Genomic DNA, 18,446 nt, shown 5'->3' with positions numbered 1-18,446 from the left:
GCTATACCTCTATATCCTCTTAATGCATTATTCCTTTAAGTTGACTGTCAGTTCTTGTTGAAAGTCTTTTTTGACATTGGAAGTGCTTTTTGGCTGTAAGCATGCAAATTTCCATTTGATTTTGGTTACTAAAAAAAACAAGGATGGCTTAGAGCCGGGACCTGTCTAATACGGAGGCTGAAATTCAAGTAAAATAATAGAAAAGCATTTTACACCCTTCTCTGATTCAAACACAGTAGCTGCAGTTACAGAGCAGCAGCCGCAGCACGTTGAAGCGATTTGTTCTGACGTTTGGTGTTGCCAGCTTTTGAAACAGGTGAGATGCAGAAGGCCACGCAGCGCCTGTCTCAGCATGAGCTGCTGCCAGAGGGAAATCCCCGGCGTAGCAGCCTTATTTTTGTCTGGCATGGAGGAGGTGTTCACTGCACCAGCAATCAGCAATCAGCAATGTGGTTGGACCAAGGATGAGACCACACGTAGGGTATGTGGACACACAGATTAACTAGCCTTAAAACTTTGTGTATGGGGCACAAAGAGGCTGTGGTTAAAATTCCCAGTGTGTTGGTTCACACAGTGAACGAGTCTCTGAGTAGGACAATGTGGCTGCAGTGTTCAGGAAGTTTTGCCCGCCCATTCTCTTTATTTTTCTCATGTACAAAGTCCAGTTTGCTTATGTGTAATATGATTTCCCTGTCTATCTTTGACTGAAGTGAATAATCTAAAACCCTTTACCATTTAGCAAAATAACAGAAATTTATGTTTGCTTCCCTATTTAGTGACATTCATTACTGCCTCAGGGTTATTTAATATTTGGTAACTGATTGATTTAGTTTTCAGCTCTAGAAACCTGTTCAGTGATGTCTCTGAACCACATGATGTGATGTAGGAGTTTAATTCAAACATGGCATGAATACGAAAATAGAGTAGCTTCATTGGAAACAGCTATTATCATAGGTGTAAAATGATGTGAGTAAATTGCCAGCAGGCACCTAAGGCTGCCCCTGGCGAGCTGCTGGAAACATGGCAAGAAACAAGCATCTATCAAAGTCCATGAATTCTTGTAATGAGGGTACTTCATAAAAGTATTGGTATTGGCTTTTTACTTGAAAGATGAACAGAAATGACTTGACTCAGTTCATCAGGAATGCGTGTTATAAATGACATATCAAACACCTGCATCTGTGCTCATTTGTGTAGTCATATATATTTCAGTGAAACTATTCATATATAGGGCCTTTCCTAGAACAAAAAAATGCTGAAGAGGTCTTTTATTAAGTAGATGCAAAAATTCAAGTGAAGAGAATTTCAAAGACAACCCCAATTCTTGTATGTAATATGACTGATAAATGGTAAAATTTATGTTTGATCTTTTGAAAACAACTTATGGGAAAAAGTTCAGAAAGTTCAAAAGCCCCTAAAAATTCTTTTCTTTAGAAACAATTCAGGCTGTTTGGAGGAGTTGTTTATTTATTCATCAGCATCAGACATCTCTTTTATGTGTTTGGCAGATTGTTACCATTTTTTTTTTATTTGATTAATTAGACCACAATGAAGACATTGGAATAAAATGGACTGGTTACTTCTTCCTTTGTTTGAAAAATAAACACTTGGTTTGAGATCACATTTTTCCACTTGAGTGCATGAGAATTTATTTTCATGGGGTTTGATTTGTGAAGATTTATTTGCAACACGCCAGACATGTTTCTATTTAGCTTTCTTTATTTCCAGTTATGATTTTTTTTATTAATTTATATTATTTGAACCATGTTCATATTCTGTAGAAGTAATGACTGAAATATACTGTTTAGAAACTTTCAACTACTGAGCCCTCTATTGATAGAGGGGTGAGAAACTTGTCAAATTCATAAGGAAAAAAGAAAAAAAAGATTGTAATAATTTTTTTCAGCAATCTTAAATCTTTGCACCTCATAACACACAGCTTGTACAATCATTAAAGAGTTTTGTGACATAGCCACATGAAATTATGAGAATATATGGGGTGAGAGTATTACAAAGTGATGACAGCAGATTCCTAATTTCATCATTCATTATATTTCTGGTCTCTATGAACAGCTTGAGATAAGCTGATTCTGTGGTTGGTATATTAATAGTTAACATGTTGATATATTTCTTGAGACATATGTATTTTGCAAAATATTTTAACCAGTGGAAGCGCCTGTCTGAACTAAATAGAATAAGGATAATTTAGGATATGCTGAACCCATGTAGAAATCCCCCTTCCCCTTTCCCCCCTTCTGCATCTGCGTAAGAAATGAGGCATGAGTCAAACCAGGAAAACAAGTCTGACAATGTTCCGTTTACAGGCCCACTGAACAAAAAGGAGAAATATGGAGTGAAACGAGGAAAAAAACCAGCTACTGATAAGTTTAGACTGTTTACCTGTTTTGTCTGATCTGTGAATCAGACTTATTTAATATTGTAATTTAAAGAGCCAGAGAGGAAGAAGGGGAAGAAACTCACAAGTGTCCTTTAATACTACATTTGTGCTCCGCATTAAAGTAGCAACATTATTATTTGGCTGTAATCAAAGTAAGGGGTAGTTCTCCAAAGCCTCCTTTCAACATGCCATCTACTTACTAGATTGCACCTTATTACTGAATGATAGCCTATGGTTGAATACTGCAATATAGTATAGTTGAGAACAGATGTGAAGTCAGTTCTCCATTGATAGTGTGTTCTTCTGTGTTAAGATTTTTAATGTATTTATGGTATGTAGAAAGTGTTTCTACATTCACATTTAAATACTTAAATTTCTAGCTCTGTTGTTTAAACTAATCTTATTCATTTATCTTTTAGCCTTTCATGACATTATAGTTACCTGATGAATGCACGGTTCTGTTTCCTTTCAAGTAGTGAATTATTATATAGAATGGACTAGTATATCCATAGATTATCTTCCATGCCACAGGAATCATGAGATTCTTGAGAGCTGGGGCAAACACTTTACATCAAGCTGCCAGGTCTGGTTTCATGCTTACTCCAAGATTATGGAAGTGAATTTTCCTTGGCTGTTTTTAGGGAGTATCTCTAGCCACAGGAATGTGAAGGCAGCATATGGACTAGAATCTTCACAACAAGCAGCATTTAATTTGTTTTCTCTGAAGAGAGGTATCATCATTTATAAGAGAAAATTGTCGTTGCTGTAAGAAGAGTCAGTCAGCTGCAAAAGGAGTTCCAAATTCCAAAATTTTGCTTTTTACATTCAAAATTTTGATTCTTATTATCAGCTTTAGTGATGGTAGTAAGGAGGAGGTAGTGTCCCAGCTTCCGTGAAATCCTATGGTCATTTAAGGGTATCGGCTTTCATGTGAAAAAGAACTTTTATTTTGTAATTGTAAAGGAAAGCCTAATGGCTGGGAAAAATTAAAGCAAATAACGTATGCACAACTGATTTCTGCTACATAAACCCATATACAAACATGAGTACATACTCATTTCATTACTTGCCTGTTTCCTTCATGATTTTTAAGACAACTCATACATTTGATTGGATGTGAAATCAATTAGGATTGGAATGGTGCCTCAGCCTTATCTGCCTTCTAGATAATATGGATATCTAGATTGTGAGAGCTGGTCTGAATCTGTTAATAACAATTTTACATACAAGTGAAATGTTCACGTCTATACTCAAGGCTACAGATTCCAAACAGTGTGGAAGTTAGCTTCCTGTAGCATCTCAAAATCACACATGCTAAAATAAAGGAAGGAAAAAAAGGGAAGATAGTTTATCAGTCAGAGGTCTAAGAGGGATGCCATTTGAAGATTTATGAACCCTATAATTCTGTGTTTAGTGTGTATACATTTTCATTATTTACTGTCTGCAAAAGATTTGCCCAACGGCCAGATTTTTGTCTCAAGAGTTCATCTAGCTCCTGATATTTCTTTCTTCATAGGGCATTATCAAACTCTATGATATTCACAGGGGTTGCAATGAAAATGGATTTGAAACAACTGGCAATACCTCCAATGCACTCCTCAATGTCCTGTTCAGTGAAAATAGACTGACTGCATTGTGCGTAGTTGTTCAGGTTTCCTTAAAGTAGACCTTCACTTGACTGATCTACTGTTCTTGTGCTGGACAAGTGTTTAGAAGCTTATGGTCCATGCCAAGCTCCTAATAACTTATTCCACTCTAAAGAGAGTTGGATGCCACCCTTAGGAAATGTGTGATTCCATCATCCCAGTTCTCTTTTAATTATTAATTTCTACTCTTCATTTATATTTCATTGAACTGCAGAAAATCTCCAGTCATCACAGTGCCACTTCCATCTCTTAACAGTCTGAAATATTTATTAAACTCATTAAGCCCCAGTCTCAGTAGCTAATTACAACAAACGTATGTTTATGGAAATAAATCCAGCCATGAAGATTAAATTTAAATGAGTGCTAAAAACTCCTTGCCTTCGGAGATTTTTGTTTTTCCTCTTTTTAATTTGTCATGCTGATTTGTGAAGCTTCCTAGTTATTCTGGTAACATTAGCACTGTTGATAATAACAGACACTGTTTGTCTTGGAGACGGGCCAGTATTCTAAGCACATATCTAATTTGTCCAGACAGTTTTAAAGTCTCTTGAATTTAAATTATAAGTTTAACCTGAAGAGTTACAACAACTAATTACAGATTAAAATTTGGAATGAGAATCTTTTTGCAAAATGAACTACCAAAAGTCTTTGAAGTTAAGGGCACTGAACAAATGCTACCCCTTCTGTACAAATAAATACCACCAACACAAAGCATTCAGAGAGAGCACTCAAAGGACTGAGCATGTGGACCTGATGCCATTTAAAGCTGTTGACAGATGTAGATCATGCAGCTGATTTTGAGGCCACTGTTGGACCTAAACCTATGTGTGTACTTTTACTGTTGTAGAGAAAAGCTTTGCCTTTACTGGGGAGGAGAGGCTCTTCTGGAACATTATCCAAGTTAGGTCCTGCTCTGAAACATCCTCTGGAGGAGCATCTTCTTCTCCAGGAACTAGATAGGCAGGCTACCAAGCTAAGCTCTGTAGTTCAGGCTGGGTTAGGTGCATTCTAGAGTCATCTTCAGTCTTTCGTTGTCTTTCACAACAGAATCCTCAGTATCATTTTTTTGCTGCAAAGTCTTTCTATGAAGACAGAAAAGTGTATTTAGACTGACGAAGCAAAAACGTTAGCTACTTGGATACTAACTCTTGCTCACAAAGAATAACGGCCTTTGTTTCTTATGAGCCTTTCTGGAAGCTGTCCCCAAAAGTATCAATCTACCAACACAGTGACTGCCCAAGAATTGTAAGAAGAAATCTATGTACAAAGGCTGCACAAAGCTTTCTGGGATAGCGCTCTCCTCTCTCCTTCAACAGAAAAGTAGCAAGCTCTTTCCCTCAGGAACTTCTGGCCATAGGATTTACTGGATATTACAGATTGTTTATGGGTACAGCCAGTATGAGACCTCTAGGGTGGATTTAAAAGCTGCTTGGATTGCTTTATATTCTCTAGCCACAATTTGCTATTGATGCACAGTGCTCCCTTTGGGTTGATTTGTCACACTCTGAACTGGCCTGAAACTCTGTCCAGCAGTGGTTGTCAGTGAAACACGACTTCAGGGGAGCTGTGCCAGTTCACACCGGCAGAGACTCAGGAGAAGCTGACCTGTGGTCCCAGCAAGAAGCCTGTGAAGTCTCGTTGATGCTTTTTAGTAACATGATACTCGGTTTTACTACAACTATCTCTGCTGTGAAGTGATGTGAAATTCAGAAAATTGTGTAAGAATTTATGTGGGTTAACAGAACATGAGTCAGGAAGATTCTCTTCTGCATGAGAAAGCTACTGTTAGAAATTTTTGTCATTTACAGACTTTGACTTCAGTTTCAGTAGAGTGAAGGATCAGGAGCTTGTACAAAACTGAGACCACTGTGACTTTGTAATGATGGAACTGTAATGCCACACACCAATCCTGTGATATAATACTTGGTATTACAAAATTTCCATTTTTCAGAGTTCTGCAAAGCGCAGCCATCAAAGGTATCAGCAGATCTAAGAAAACAAGACATAAAAAAAGTTATACACTGAAACAGTAGTTTTAAATAGCATCTTTTGGTTTGAGAGTTAAAAGGTGGAAGCCAGAAAATCAAAAAGACAACAGGACTTTCACGTAATCACCCTTGCAGTGGACGAATTCATTGCTTTTTTAATACAGCTGTTTTCTTCTTCAATTATATGTTGATCACTTTATACCTTTTACTTTTTGTATAGATTAAATTCAGTAAATGCCCTAGAAAGAAACATAGAACAGTGTGAACTTGAAAACAAGTGTGGCAGGTTCACTGCTGACATCTGCTGGGTGGAATTTATGGTCTGCTGGAGAAAGAAGTTTGTCTTGACATGCCTCTTGGCTGCAACAGAGTCAGGATATAAAAAGTTATGGTAGCGTATAACAGAAGAATTCCTTTATGTAGATGTTAGGCCTAGGATATCCTTCAGAGATGTGTAGCATGTTTCCACCCTGACTGCTTTTTCAGGCTAGAGCATACAGAGGGACTGGACACAAAAGTTATAAGATATTACTTCTGGGTTTGTGATTGCCTAAACCTATCCTTGGAATTTAGAAAAATTGTTAAACATTATTTTCATGCTGTTTTAAAAGGGAGATGATTTCATGGGTGTGCTATGAGTTAGGCTACTCAGACAAATAATCTTAGAGTTGAACATGGATTGGCTGTCTGCCATTACATGCTGTAGTGAGACAGATTTTAGGAAAAAGTAGCCCTCTTTTTCTGTCTGAAGAAATGGGAGGCAGATAAGACATCATAACTTGATGTCCATCAAAGTACACTGCCAAATAAAATCAGATTTTGGTCTTAAGGTGTATCTGTAACTGCCAGTCAAGAAGCATCAGCAGAACTTGGGGCATGGCACAGTGGCATTAGACAGAGTTTAAGGAGGTAGGCATACAAACAGCGTAGTTTCTTCAGGTGCTGGCCTTCAGCCCCACAAGAGTATGCAAGTTGCACAAAACATTCCAAGTTGCAAACGTACCATAATAATAATGATACACTGCTGATGGTAGAATTACTTTGTCGTTTGACTTTCCAGTTTTACAGTCCAGGGCAGGTAATGCATGAATGTGAGATGAGTGCACACGTTTTGCAGTTCCAAACATTTCAGGCACTCTGAATATCAAGAACTATCTTTCCTTATCTGGGGACTGCGGAGCCTATTCAAGCTACAAATACATTGGAGTGCGTGTCCAAAAGTGCTTAAAATACTACAAATCTATTTTTAAGTTCAAGATTTATAGTTTATATGAATCAAATACATCTCTGACTGGAAAGAATATGGCTTATGGTATTTTTAACATTTCAAGGAGTATCTCTGCCGCTTGAACACCCACACTTATTTCCTCCCTTCTTTAGACAAGAATGGACAGTGACATAGTCTAATCTCTCTCCACAGAGCACTTAGGGAAATTAAATGGACTTCTCCATTTCAAATTGTTATGGATTTGGGTCCTTCGTTCTGACCTGATACAAAAGATATCTTCAGATATTTTTATAATGTGTTTGATAACATTAAGTGTAACAAATGAAATTTGTACCTGGGCAGTTTACCTAGGATTGCATCTGACTCTTCCCAGGTACATCCTCTTTTTCTCCCTGGATATCTTGTCCAGGAACAACTGACATCTTGGCATGCCTGTTTAGGACTCCCATAAGCTGATCAAAGCCATTCACAGATGTATCTATTGCATATGGTCAGATGTACTCTAGAGAATATGACCAATGGATCCCATGCATTTGGGATGCATAGGACCTAATGTGTGTGCTCTGAATAGGTGATCGGTGTGAGCATAGTAAATCCCATTCGCTCTGGACTTACTGCACGTGTATAAATCAAGGACGCATCCCAGACACATTAGTCTCACTGCATTTCATTTTGTCTGGGAAAACCTGGACAGAAATATGGTAGCCCTAAGCTTCCCACATTCCACACTCTGCACAGCACACACATAATAGGTTCATGTCTTGAACCCTTAGTCTCTCTTGGGTTTTCCGTTATTATTGATGCAACACATAAATCTCTGGTTAAGTTTTCTCCTGAGTTCGCAGTTATTTGTGATTTTCCTATAAGCCCAACAGTCTTTAAATCCTTCTGAATCACTTTAGACTTTTAGGTGGGAAATAACAGACTCCCCTTGATTTCTCTGAGGATGAGTCAGTAGAAATCTCTTTTCTGTGCGATGCCCTGGCATATGACTAACCATTGCAAGTGATTTTTGCAGATGTGGGAATTATTCTTTTTGTTTAATATTCTGTGATGTTTTCTTAGCAAAGTTACTTTGGTATTTATTAATTGAGAGTTGTACATAATTTAGTTAATCTAACACTTGATCAGCAATTTCAGATCAACGTTTGAGAAGGAACATACCCTAAGGCAGTTGTTATTTATTCTGGTCAGGTAATTCTTTTCTGGCCTGTTTAAACAGCAACATGTTTTCTGTAACAGCAAGGCTACCACTCTCAGGAACGAAGTTTGCAAAACTCTGCTGAATTTTCTGATCACCTTTCTGTTCCTTTAAAAGTTTAGTTTAGTAGTTACTGCTTAATGTGATAAGGATAATCAAGTATTAAGATGGCCAGATAGCAGCATAGTTAAGAATATGCAACACAGCAATATAAAATTCAGGCATCTGGTAAGGATTAGATTTGCTGGTTAGACAAAATCATGAAGATACAAACCCTTTTGACAGATCTGATAGGGAAAAGAAGGATGAATACATTACCATTTAAGCTGTCCTTGCAGCACTGAGAAATTCTATAGTGTTCTCCACTTAAAATATTTCAACATCAAAAGCTAAACATTTGCCTCTAAGGGAAAAGTTCTCATATTTACATGTATCATACATTGCTAAATTCTCCCTTAAAATACCTCTGTGAAGTAAACATTGACTAAACAGCTCACATTTGGATTTTAGGGGATTTTTTTCAGCATTTGGAGTTTTGGAGTATGTGCAAGTCTGACTTGGTGTTCCAAAAAAGTCCGATAGCTGTGAAGTTTCRTAGTAGATTTGCTTCTGGGCAGCCCATAAGGAATAGGTTGGAATAATCTCTCTGAAATATGAAAGACTGAGCCATAATAAAAGCACAGTGATAATTCAGGGGCTAGCATATACAAGCCACATTTTTTAGTTAATAAACAACCAAGCTTTAATCACTACAAGTAGGTTGTTGTTCCCTTTACACCTATAAAAAAGTGCTTTGAAAGTTAAGCAGTCCAGGCACTTAGTGAAAGCTATAACATTACAAAAGTTATACCTTGACATGTTTATCAACAAAATAAAGCCCCCATTCTTCCTTTTCTTCCTCCTCCCAAGAACAACAACCTGCACACTGCTGAAGTGTTAAGCTTTATTTAGCGAATTGTTAGAGCAGGTTTCTCCTGGACCTAACAAGGCAAGTGTCTGCAGCTCCAGAGTAAAGTGGGAAACTGAAGAAAGCTTTGAATTTCAAACGTCTTTCAGTGAGGAATTAGTTTAAAAAGACATACAACAATAAGCCATGAAATAAGTCCAGACACCATAATTCAGGGCTAGAATATGCTATGAAACTGGCAGGCATCCAGGCCAGAGCCAGGTGCCTGTTTTGGATCAGATTCAAGTGGCCTTAGGCCACCTACAGAGCTTTCAGGTAGAATCTGGAAGCTGCTCACCTCCGTATGCCCTACCTTCGTTCTATTCCAGGTCCTTGCACAGGATTCCCAGATGGCTGGCCCGGATCCAAAACAGTATGCTTTCAGATCACGTTGTCTGTGTACTGTGATGAGGCAGGTTTCAGGAAAAAAGGTATCTGGAAAAGAAATACTTAATAAACTGGCTGTTTTCCTCAGTTTGCAATGGCTGCAAATAGTATTGTTTACTCATGAGAACAGCATTTATGCTTTGCGGCTCTTGACACACTTAGTGTTATGTGATTGCAAATGAGCAAAGCAAAATATATATATAATTTAAGGGACACAAAAGATAGGTCCTGAAACACCCCCCCCCTTTTTTTTGGATTACTATAGGTCATTAAAATTAAAAGTGTTTGACAATCTAATTGATATTTTACTTATCACATTCTTTGTTTGCTTTTCATTCCATTTTACTCTGGATCATGAAAATAGGCCGGGGTAACTCAAGTTGTAGACTTCAGTGTGTGTCCAGACTGCAAGTAATTTTTGCTTACCTGTGGCTAAGTCCAGACGTGTGATACCTTCCATAGTCCTCTGAAAGATCCTGTCTATATCCCACTACACATCCTGTGGTTGCTACTAGTTTCATACCATGAGGGCAGCGTGCGGTGCCCACCTAGGCTGACAGAGCTGGAGTCAGCGCATTACTTCCTGCTGGATGCAACTCGGTAAAATTATCCTGTGAGGATGGGTAAAAAATAATCGGGTCACCCTCAAATAGATTAATCGGTTTCAGTTTCTAGTTATCAAGCTCTAGCACAATGTTGCAGTGTCTGCATTGCCAAGAAGAAGCTTTAAATCTCATTTAAATCCGAGGTAAAAAACCTCTTCTCATTAAAAGTGAAATGGTTGAAAAGGTCATGAAATCACTTTTATTAACGTTAACCTCTTAAAGAGTTCATCCATGGAGCAAAACAGCAGCAGTGTCACAGTGGTGCCTCCCAGCATGCACATACATAACATCAGACACGTACGTAAATGTTTCCTGCGCAGGGTTTCATCCTGCCTGAATGGGATTTTCAAGAGTATTATATTCTATCTATCCTTCCTTATTGAAATATACCTAAAAAACCACTTGTTCTTTAGCGTTCCCAGTTACCTTTACATTCTTGCCCCACTAGAGCACTTGTCTTAATATGCAAGTTCAGAATCACCACCGTAAGGTCCAGCTCTACCCTTACTGAATTCAGCCGAAGAAGGGCTGTTAATTTCAGTTTTACAGGCGTACAGCCTAACATGATTTCATTCTTTTTCTTTCCAACATCCAGTTCTATAGAAAATAGGCAAAATCAAACACTTTCCACTCAGTACACACACACAGTAAGATATTATTAAATGTTGTCACAGCAACCAGTGCAACACTGAGTTTGTAAAACAACTGGTCGACTCCTCAACATGCTGCAATCACTTTGGAAATCAACACCACAGTCAGGGAATAGTTTTGTTTGCAAATTAGGAATGCAAAGGAAGGCTGTGCTAAATTAAAAACTGTAAGCTGAGCTCTTGGGATAGGGACCAATTTTCTGTTCTGTGTGTGTTCAGCACCTCGCTCAAGGGGTCCTGTACAACTACTGCTACCATATTCTTCTTTTGTTATCATCATCTTTTGGCAAGAAAAACAGTGGTAAGAAAATATCTCTCTTTGCAGAAAATAAAAGGTAAGTAATACAGGCCTTGTTTTTCTGGTGAAAGAGGAATAAAACAAGTTAAATATTTGGAGTTAATACTCTTATACAAAGCTGTAACGTTGCTGCCATTGTGGTGTAACATAGCCTACAATAAATGGGAATCTGGTCCTCAAAAAAATACAACTTTCCAATGTCTAACACAAATCCCAGTATTGTCACAGTAAAAGAGTTTGAAGTCTTTCAGTACACAGCAAATAGAATATGTAGATTTATTAGACAACGCCTTCTTTGTATAGTATTGCATGATGCTGTAAGCCCTCTCATATAATAGCAGATATGGAACAGCTCCATAATTCTTTGGGAGACATTTTTGTACTTGATTGCCAAGCTGTAGTTAAAATTCCCACTGAAATGTCCATTTTGTGTAAAAAAGAGATGAAGGTGGTGGGTCTGGGCAAACAACTACAAAGGGAAGATGAACACACACAGAATCAGAAGTACCTAATTTTCATAGAAAACAGGCTGATACTTAATTGAAAAGAGATAAAACAAGGTATTTGTGGGTACACTACAACTGTTATGCACAAGGAACTGAAAAGGCTCATGAACTTCTTTGCAATCTGTGCTCCCAGCAAGAAAGCTGAAGTAACAAAGGCTCATTGATGTGAAAAGGGGGGGAAGTTTTTAATAGAGGAATCTCAGGAGCCAGCCAAAGAAGCATTATCTTGTATTAAAAAAATCTGCAAATAATGAAATTCAGAGGAGAGAGAAGCCAATTTTCTTCTTTGCTTGGCCCATGAAATTAGTACCAAATAAAAGAAGAAACACATGTAAAAAGGACTGGAGACTAAATCTTCCCAGCAATATTCTTCTCGGGATACGTTGCTAAAAAGAATACAGGGATTCATGTTCAGAAACACTGAGCAGGTTCAGCTCCTATTGACCTCAAGGGGGCCTGTGGATTCTTAGTGCTTTGGAAAGTTAATTCCCCAGAGCGCACGTGAAATTTTCATCCCAGATCTCAGACTCCCACCCCAAAGCTAACTGGATGCAAGCAGGAAAATCCTCATCATAGATCTTATCTTACCAGGCATCCCAAACTGAGGCTAGCACTTGTAGCTATTACAAAAAAGGAACAAGTCGGGTCAGCAGAAGTTACCTTTCTAGTCCAGAAATAAAATCAAAAAGGAAGATAATATGTCAAGTTTGGATGAGAAGAAGCAGTGCTGCTAGGAGTAGGAGAGAAAAGAACTACTTTTCGCCTCTGTTGAGTGAAACAAGTGCATGTTGTTTACAGGCATGAAAAGAGGAACCAATAAGAAATGTATGAGGTACCATTTTGTCTCAGTGCCATTTGGTTTGGGAGTGGAGTAACCTCATACATTCCTATTGTGGAAAAAGAAGTTGAAACTTCCATATGGATTTTCTTTCTTGGCCTGGTTTATCCTTTTCTGGGGTGCAGATGCTGGCTAACTGTAACAGAGACTGGGCTTTCCTTCTCACACGTTATGCCAAAGTATGTCTGAAACCAATACTAGTGTCTTAGAAGTAATTTGCAGGAGTTTTAAATATATCTTTGTGACTCCATAGACTACACCGCCTTCCGGGTATAGTGCAAATCAGTATTTATGAAAAGCATTTTCAAAGTGGATCTTTGAACCTGCTGGACTGCACGGTTTCTCCTGTGCCATTTTTGATCCATTGTATAAATACAAATTTTGGCACGTGCACAACACTATAAACTATATAATTGTTTTTATTAGAGTTCTGTGAGTTTGGAGGTACCTGTTCTTTAATTACACTTGGCAAGTTTCCAGGAAAACTCTTCTAAAATGCACTGCTTGCACAGTCTTAGTTGGGCCACCCACAATGACAGCTTTTATTTTTCTTCTATTAGTGATGGACATTTTTATACAATTTTGGTTTGGGTGTGTGACAGAGCCCCCACGTCCTGAGCTGCAGCCTCCCCTTGTTCACTTTTCAGCCGCAGCCTGTGTCAGGACACTGCGGCAGCAACTTGTGACATTTGGACCCCAGCCAGATGAATGCTATTTGCCGAGTTTTAGGTTGTCTTTTTTGCTTCCTTGGTCTCCCCTCCCCCCTTTTAAAATTTCTGGTGACACTGGAAATGCAAGTCAGTTAATCTCTTCTAAAATCTAAGCATTAGCCTACAGCACTCACTGCAAGAGAAATGCAGAACATTGCTCTGTGAAGTTTCTATATGTCAGCCGTGAGCACCCAGCATGGAGGTGGTTTTAGTTCTGCTCTTGAGCCCAAATCTGTTGTGTAGCAGCATAGAGCAAGTACAATAGTAACAAGTCAGCAGGATAGCTGGAACTTCATACTCCATGCCAGAAAGTAGGATGTCCAGCTAGCACAAATAAATGTGTAGAACTAATCAAATTAGGATGGACATGCTGTGCAATACAGAGAAATGCATGTAAGCAGAAAATTGTGTTTAATATTTGTAATCAAAAGCATTTATTTGGGACTATAGCAGCCGAGTGCTACGTGCAAATTGGGTGAGGAAAAATGTAAACATTGTTTCTTTGATTTCATTGGGAGTCAGGGTACTGCAGGAATGCTGGATCAAGCTCCTTTTCCAGTGGCTATGATTAAAAAGCTATGTAAAATGAATTTAGAGGCTTATTGACAGAAAATATTACTGTAAATGGTGGTGAAAACCTATTCCACAGAGATTACTTTTTATTGTATGGAGTTTGCCAGAATTTATAGGATGCAATCCGAAAACTGTGGGTTTAGAGCTCATTTGAGGAAATAACTTCAGTCCTAATACCATGTTTTGAGGCTTCTGTAGAAAGTAGAATTTAATACAGAAACTGGGGAGACAGTGGAATTTTATTACATGAACTTTCAGGCCTGCAAGGAACATGAATTAATGGAGGAACCACACTAAGTCAAGCAGCAAATGTTTTTGCTGCTTATCCGGTTTCCATATCAGCTGAAATATAGTTATGTGTAAGCAGGATAGCCATTGACATGGTGTAGCCCATGCCATGTGTCACTGAAGAATGCCATTAGCCATCATGCAAAAGTAACTTCATTACAGTAGCTCATATTATAAACTGTACAGTGGTTAGATATGCAGGAATAGGCTTTGTATGTGCTTTTGGGAACACGCTGGACTAGCATTTTCCATTCCTGAGAATATTATAGCCAGCTTCAGGTTTCACAGAAATAAACAAAAAAATCCTCATTGTTTCTTCTTATGTGAGTAGCCTTTTAAAATTTGGGGGAAAGGATATTGCACAGGAGTAGATGTGCTGTTAGCAGGCATCACAACCCTCACTAGTGCTCTGTAAACCTGCTCAGTGGAAGTCAGAGCAACTGTTGAAGTTAATGCTAGTCCATCTGGAGGGGAAGCTGGCCAGTGTGTCCTCAGATCATTGAAGGTCAGTGAGGATGTGTCATGTTCCAGCTGTGCCCCTGTGCCATACCTGAGGTGCTGCCTATAGCAGGGACATAGGCCATGAGCTCTCCGTGTTTACCACCTTCTTTCCGCATAAGGGATCTTACTGGTAAGAAAGATACAGTGGACCAATTTCTCAGATTTTGTAAATTGGCCAAACAGAGGAGCTATGATCATTTATTCCAGCTGAAGGGATCTGGCCTCTTTAACTGTACGGTACTGAGTCAGTTTAGGCAACATAAGAATAGCCGTACAATGGTAATTTGGTACCGGATTACCACAGCCCTCCCTCCACACTTAATCTATATGTACCTTTCCACAAGATATTTTTCAAGACACTCATTTTGCTGGAGTAGAGGTTTTGTCATGCTACAACTGAGTAGCAGTTGCTGAACTCTGCAGACAAATTATATAAATTTACAAATTGCCTTGAGATTATTGAATAAAAAACACAATGGGAAGGAAAAACCTCCTTAACAATTGAGTTAAGTATGGAACATAACCAGAGTAACTCCACTTTGTAGCCTATGTCAACTTGGGAAAAAGAGTAGGCAAACTTGGTAGGCCTTGAAGACTATCAGCTCATTTTGAAGAGGATCATTTTCGTTCGTAAGGAGGTTTCCATGAAGTTTCACCACACCGATTTTGACCCAGCATGTGCCTAATCACCCCTCACTGCAGCTGAAGCCAAAGGGCTCCTGTGCTTCAAGAGTAAAACAATTCCACAAGAATAAACACGAAGAGAGTGTAGAGGGCGACCGGGAAGAATACTGCAGAGTGCTCCCGTGTAGCTTGAATGTCCCAACAAGTACGTCTCCCAGCAAGAAATAATCATAGAAATAGTCAATTAGGAATGGGCGGTTGCAGAAAATGAATGCTGAGTTAGCAAATGCTGAATCTGTTCTGATTCTGTTATTCATATTTACTCAATACAATGTGACCTAAGTAGCCTTCAGCGCTCCTTTTTTGCCATTTGCTATTGCTAGTGGCCCAGTCATAAATGATATAACTATAGTGTAGATTATTCAGATTAGTTGCTTATACAAATGTATCTGGAAAAATAATCTAGGTTGAAAGGTGATAACTGTCAGACAACAGACTTCCGTGGATCATTCACTCATCTCTACTCGGTGGTCACAAATGTCTCTCATGATAAAGGATTTGCTCTAACAAAGAAGCCAAAACAAACATGATAGCATTTTTATTCAGGGCAGATTTCTTCTGCATGCCTGTCAGTCATGTTACCGACAATGTGAGTTCGGAGTGTGTGGCCAGAGCTCTTTAGCACTATGGCCATGACAGCATGGTTCTTGGGAAAAAATGTCTGCAGAAATTCATGAGAAAAGAAAGAGGCAGTATTAGAAAAAACAAGTATTAAAAATAATCAATTTTCTGTGATAAAGTAGCAAGTGGAAGTAAGAACACTCTACATCTTTGCACAAGGCAATATGGGTAGACACTCTGCACCCAGGAATGATCTGGCCAGAGAAGAGGGAGGAGAAGCCCTGGTGGACCTCAGGCTGTGCCCCTGCTGGAGTCCATATGGTGAAGGAAGTGAAGTATTAATTCCCTGCTGGTGTAGAGCAGCAAAACCCCTACTCCTCCCATTAGATATGGGAGAAATTCTGACTTCCTGAGTCATGGTACACGGAGGCATCTCTTTGCCCTGTGCTGGAGATCCCTCCCCAAGAGAGTTATTATCTGTAGGGCAGTGCTGCTTATGGATGACAGCCTTCCACCGGGGCTCCCAGCTTTCTTGCACCCCTTGTAACAAAGCTTCTCATGTAGCTAGAATACAAATACAGCAAGTGGATACAGACAAGTAAGGGAAGAAAAACAGAAGAAAATGATCTACTGAAAACATGACAAAACTGATCAGCATAAGAAAAGTGATAGCAGCATCCAACCTGACAGCTCAGGGAAAATGAAGAAGAGTCCAGTGATAGACCGTAGGGTGGTAGTGATTATCTCTGAAGGACTGTACACTAGCTGGTGATCTGAGGTGGGAATGACTAGGAAGTGTGTGTGGGGGGGGGTAAAGGCCTGAGAGTGCCTTGTTTACCTCACTACGTAGCGTGGAGCTTTGTTTCTCCAGGGTTTGCATGGTAACGATGTTTGCACATGGTAACGAGCTGCCTGCAGGATTCTCTGATGTTTATGACCATCACTGCTGTGATCTTGATTGACTCAGGGAGCAAAGTATGATGTTGTCTGAGCATGTTAACTGATCARTGTTGCTGCCTACAGGCCAAGAAAGGTTGGGGACCCCGGCCTAATGCCAACTCAAATTTGGACGCATGTCATTTATAGTCACGCAAAGCAGTATCACATTTTTTTCTTCTTCTTTGATCACACTCAGAAAATGCAAATCCCAAGGGTGAAATTTTAGCTCCACAGAAATCAAGAGCAAAACTCCCTTCAGTGGTGCTAGGTTTATGATGGAAGTTGTTTGTTTTTAATCAGTTCTTGTAATGCCTAGAAAACTGTATTTACTTCCCTCCCCTCACAGCAAATAAAATGTCAAACTTCATAGTCAAGTAGTCTGCTGAAAATGATCAAGGCTATCTGTTCAGGGTGTTGAAGGCTGATAGTAAAATTACAGCCCTGTCATTGTATACTTTTCTCCTATTGTCTCCAGTGCAGAGCATGTTTTATGTGTTTTGCTCCACTGGGGCCATAGTGAACTTGTAGCCAGCTATTTCTTTTGAATATGCTCAGTAGGAGGTGACAGACGCACTATTACAAAAAGATCTTGAAACTTTATCATAATATATTTAGCAAGGTGATAACATAAAACCACTGGAAAATAGAGAGGTGAAGGAGAAATTCCACACCTGGGAAGTCATTTAATGTTTATAGACAGGAAATGCTTTAGAAAGGGGAATATCTCTGATCGGTCTCTGTAGCCCACTGCCCCAAAGTCGTTACCGAGGACCCAGCAGTTAAGGAGGGCAACCGAGGCGGGGGCTCTGGCTCACCTCGGGTCCCCAGTGCTCTCCGGCTGGCGTGCCAGCTGGAGCAGCAAGGCACCAGAGATTGACACAGTGACCATTTATTTTCATGGTGCGACACTTGAACAAGGGAGATGTTGAATGCGATTGCACAGACGCACACGCCCTGGAAAGCTCCCTAGAACAAAAGGGAGATCACGAGGTGAGGGACACTTCTCTAAGCGCGCCAAAAACATCATAAACAAGTTCTGTATTGATTTCCGCCTGGACCAGTCCCATTAGCTTCAGTACTTCGGTTTCCTTTCAGGTTATTTAGACCTTTCATCCTTTACTGAAGTTTTCTGTGGAAGGGAAAGTGTAACCCGATAGTGCAGACTAGATGAGCAGAGACTAGAACCTGGTGCTGCATTTGGCTCAAGACGTGTAAGCCGTTGTGCGAAAGTCAGCTCCTTTATGGACATCAGCATTCAATACTGAACTGGTCTTGGCTATCGCCGCTGCATCCCCCCCGCCCGGGCAATCTAATCTTTGCGTTTGATCTTCCTTTTTTCTTGAAGCCGCCGTACAAAATAATGGAGAATACGGGCGTTGTCGCTGGGAAGGAGCGGTGCTCTGCCAGCCGGCTGCCCGGCGCTTGGCTCCGCTCCCTCTCCCACCGCGTGCCGCCCTCCAGTGCAGGTGCGCGGCCGTCACCGCGACCCGCTCCCCTTT

The sequence above is a fragment of the Apteryx rowi genome, unplaced genomic scaffold, assembly GCF_003343035.1.
Source record: "Apteryx rowi isolate R43461 unplaced genomic scaffold, aptRow1 scaffold_1, whole genome shotgun sequence".
Classification (NCBI taxonomy): Eukaryota; Metazoa; Chordata; class Aves; order Apterygiformes; family Apterygidae; genus Apteryx; species Apteryx rowi.
This window is presented reverse-complemented; position numbering follows the sequence as displayed.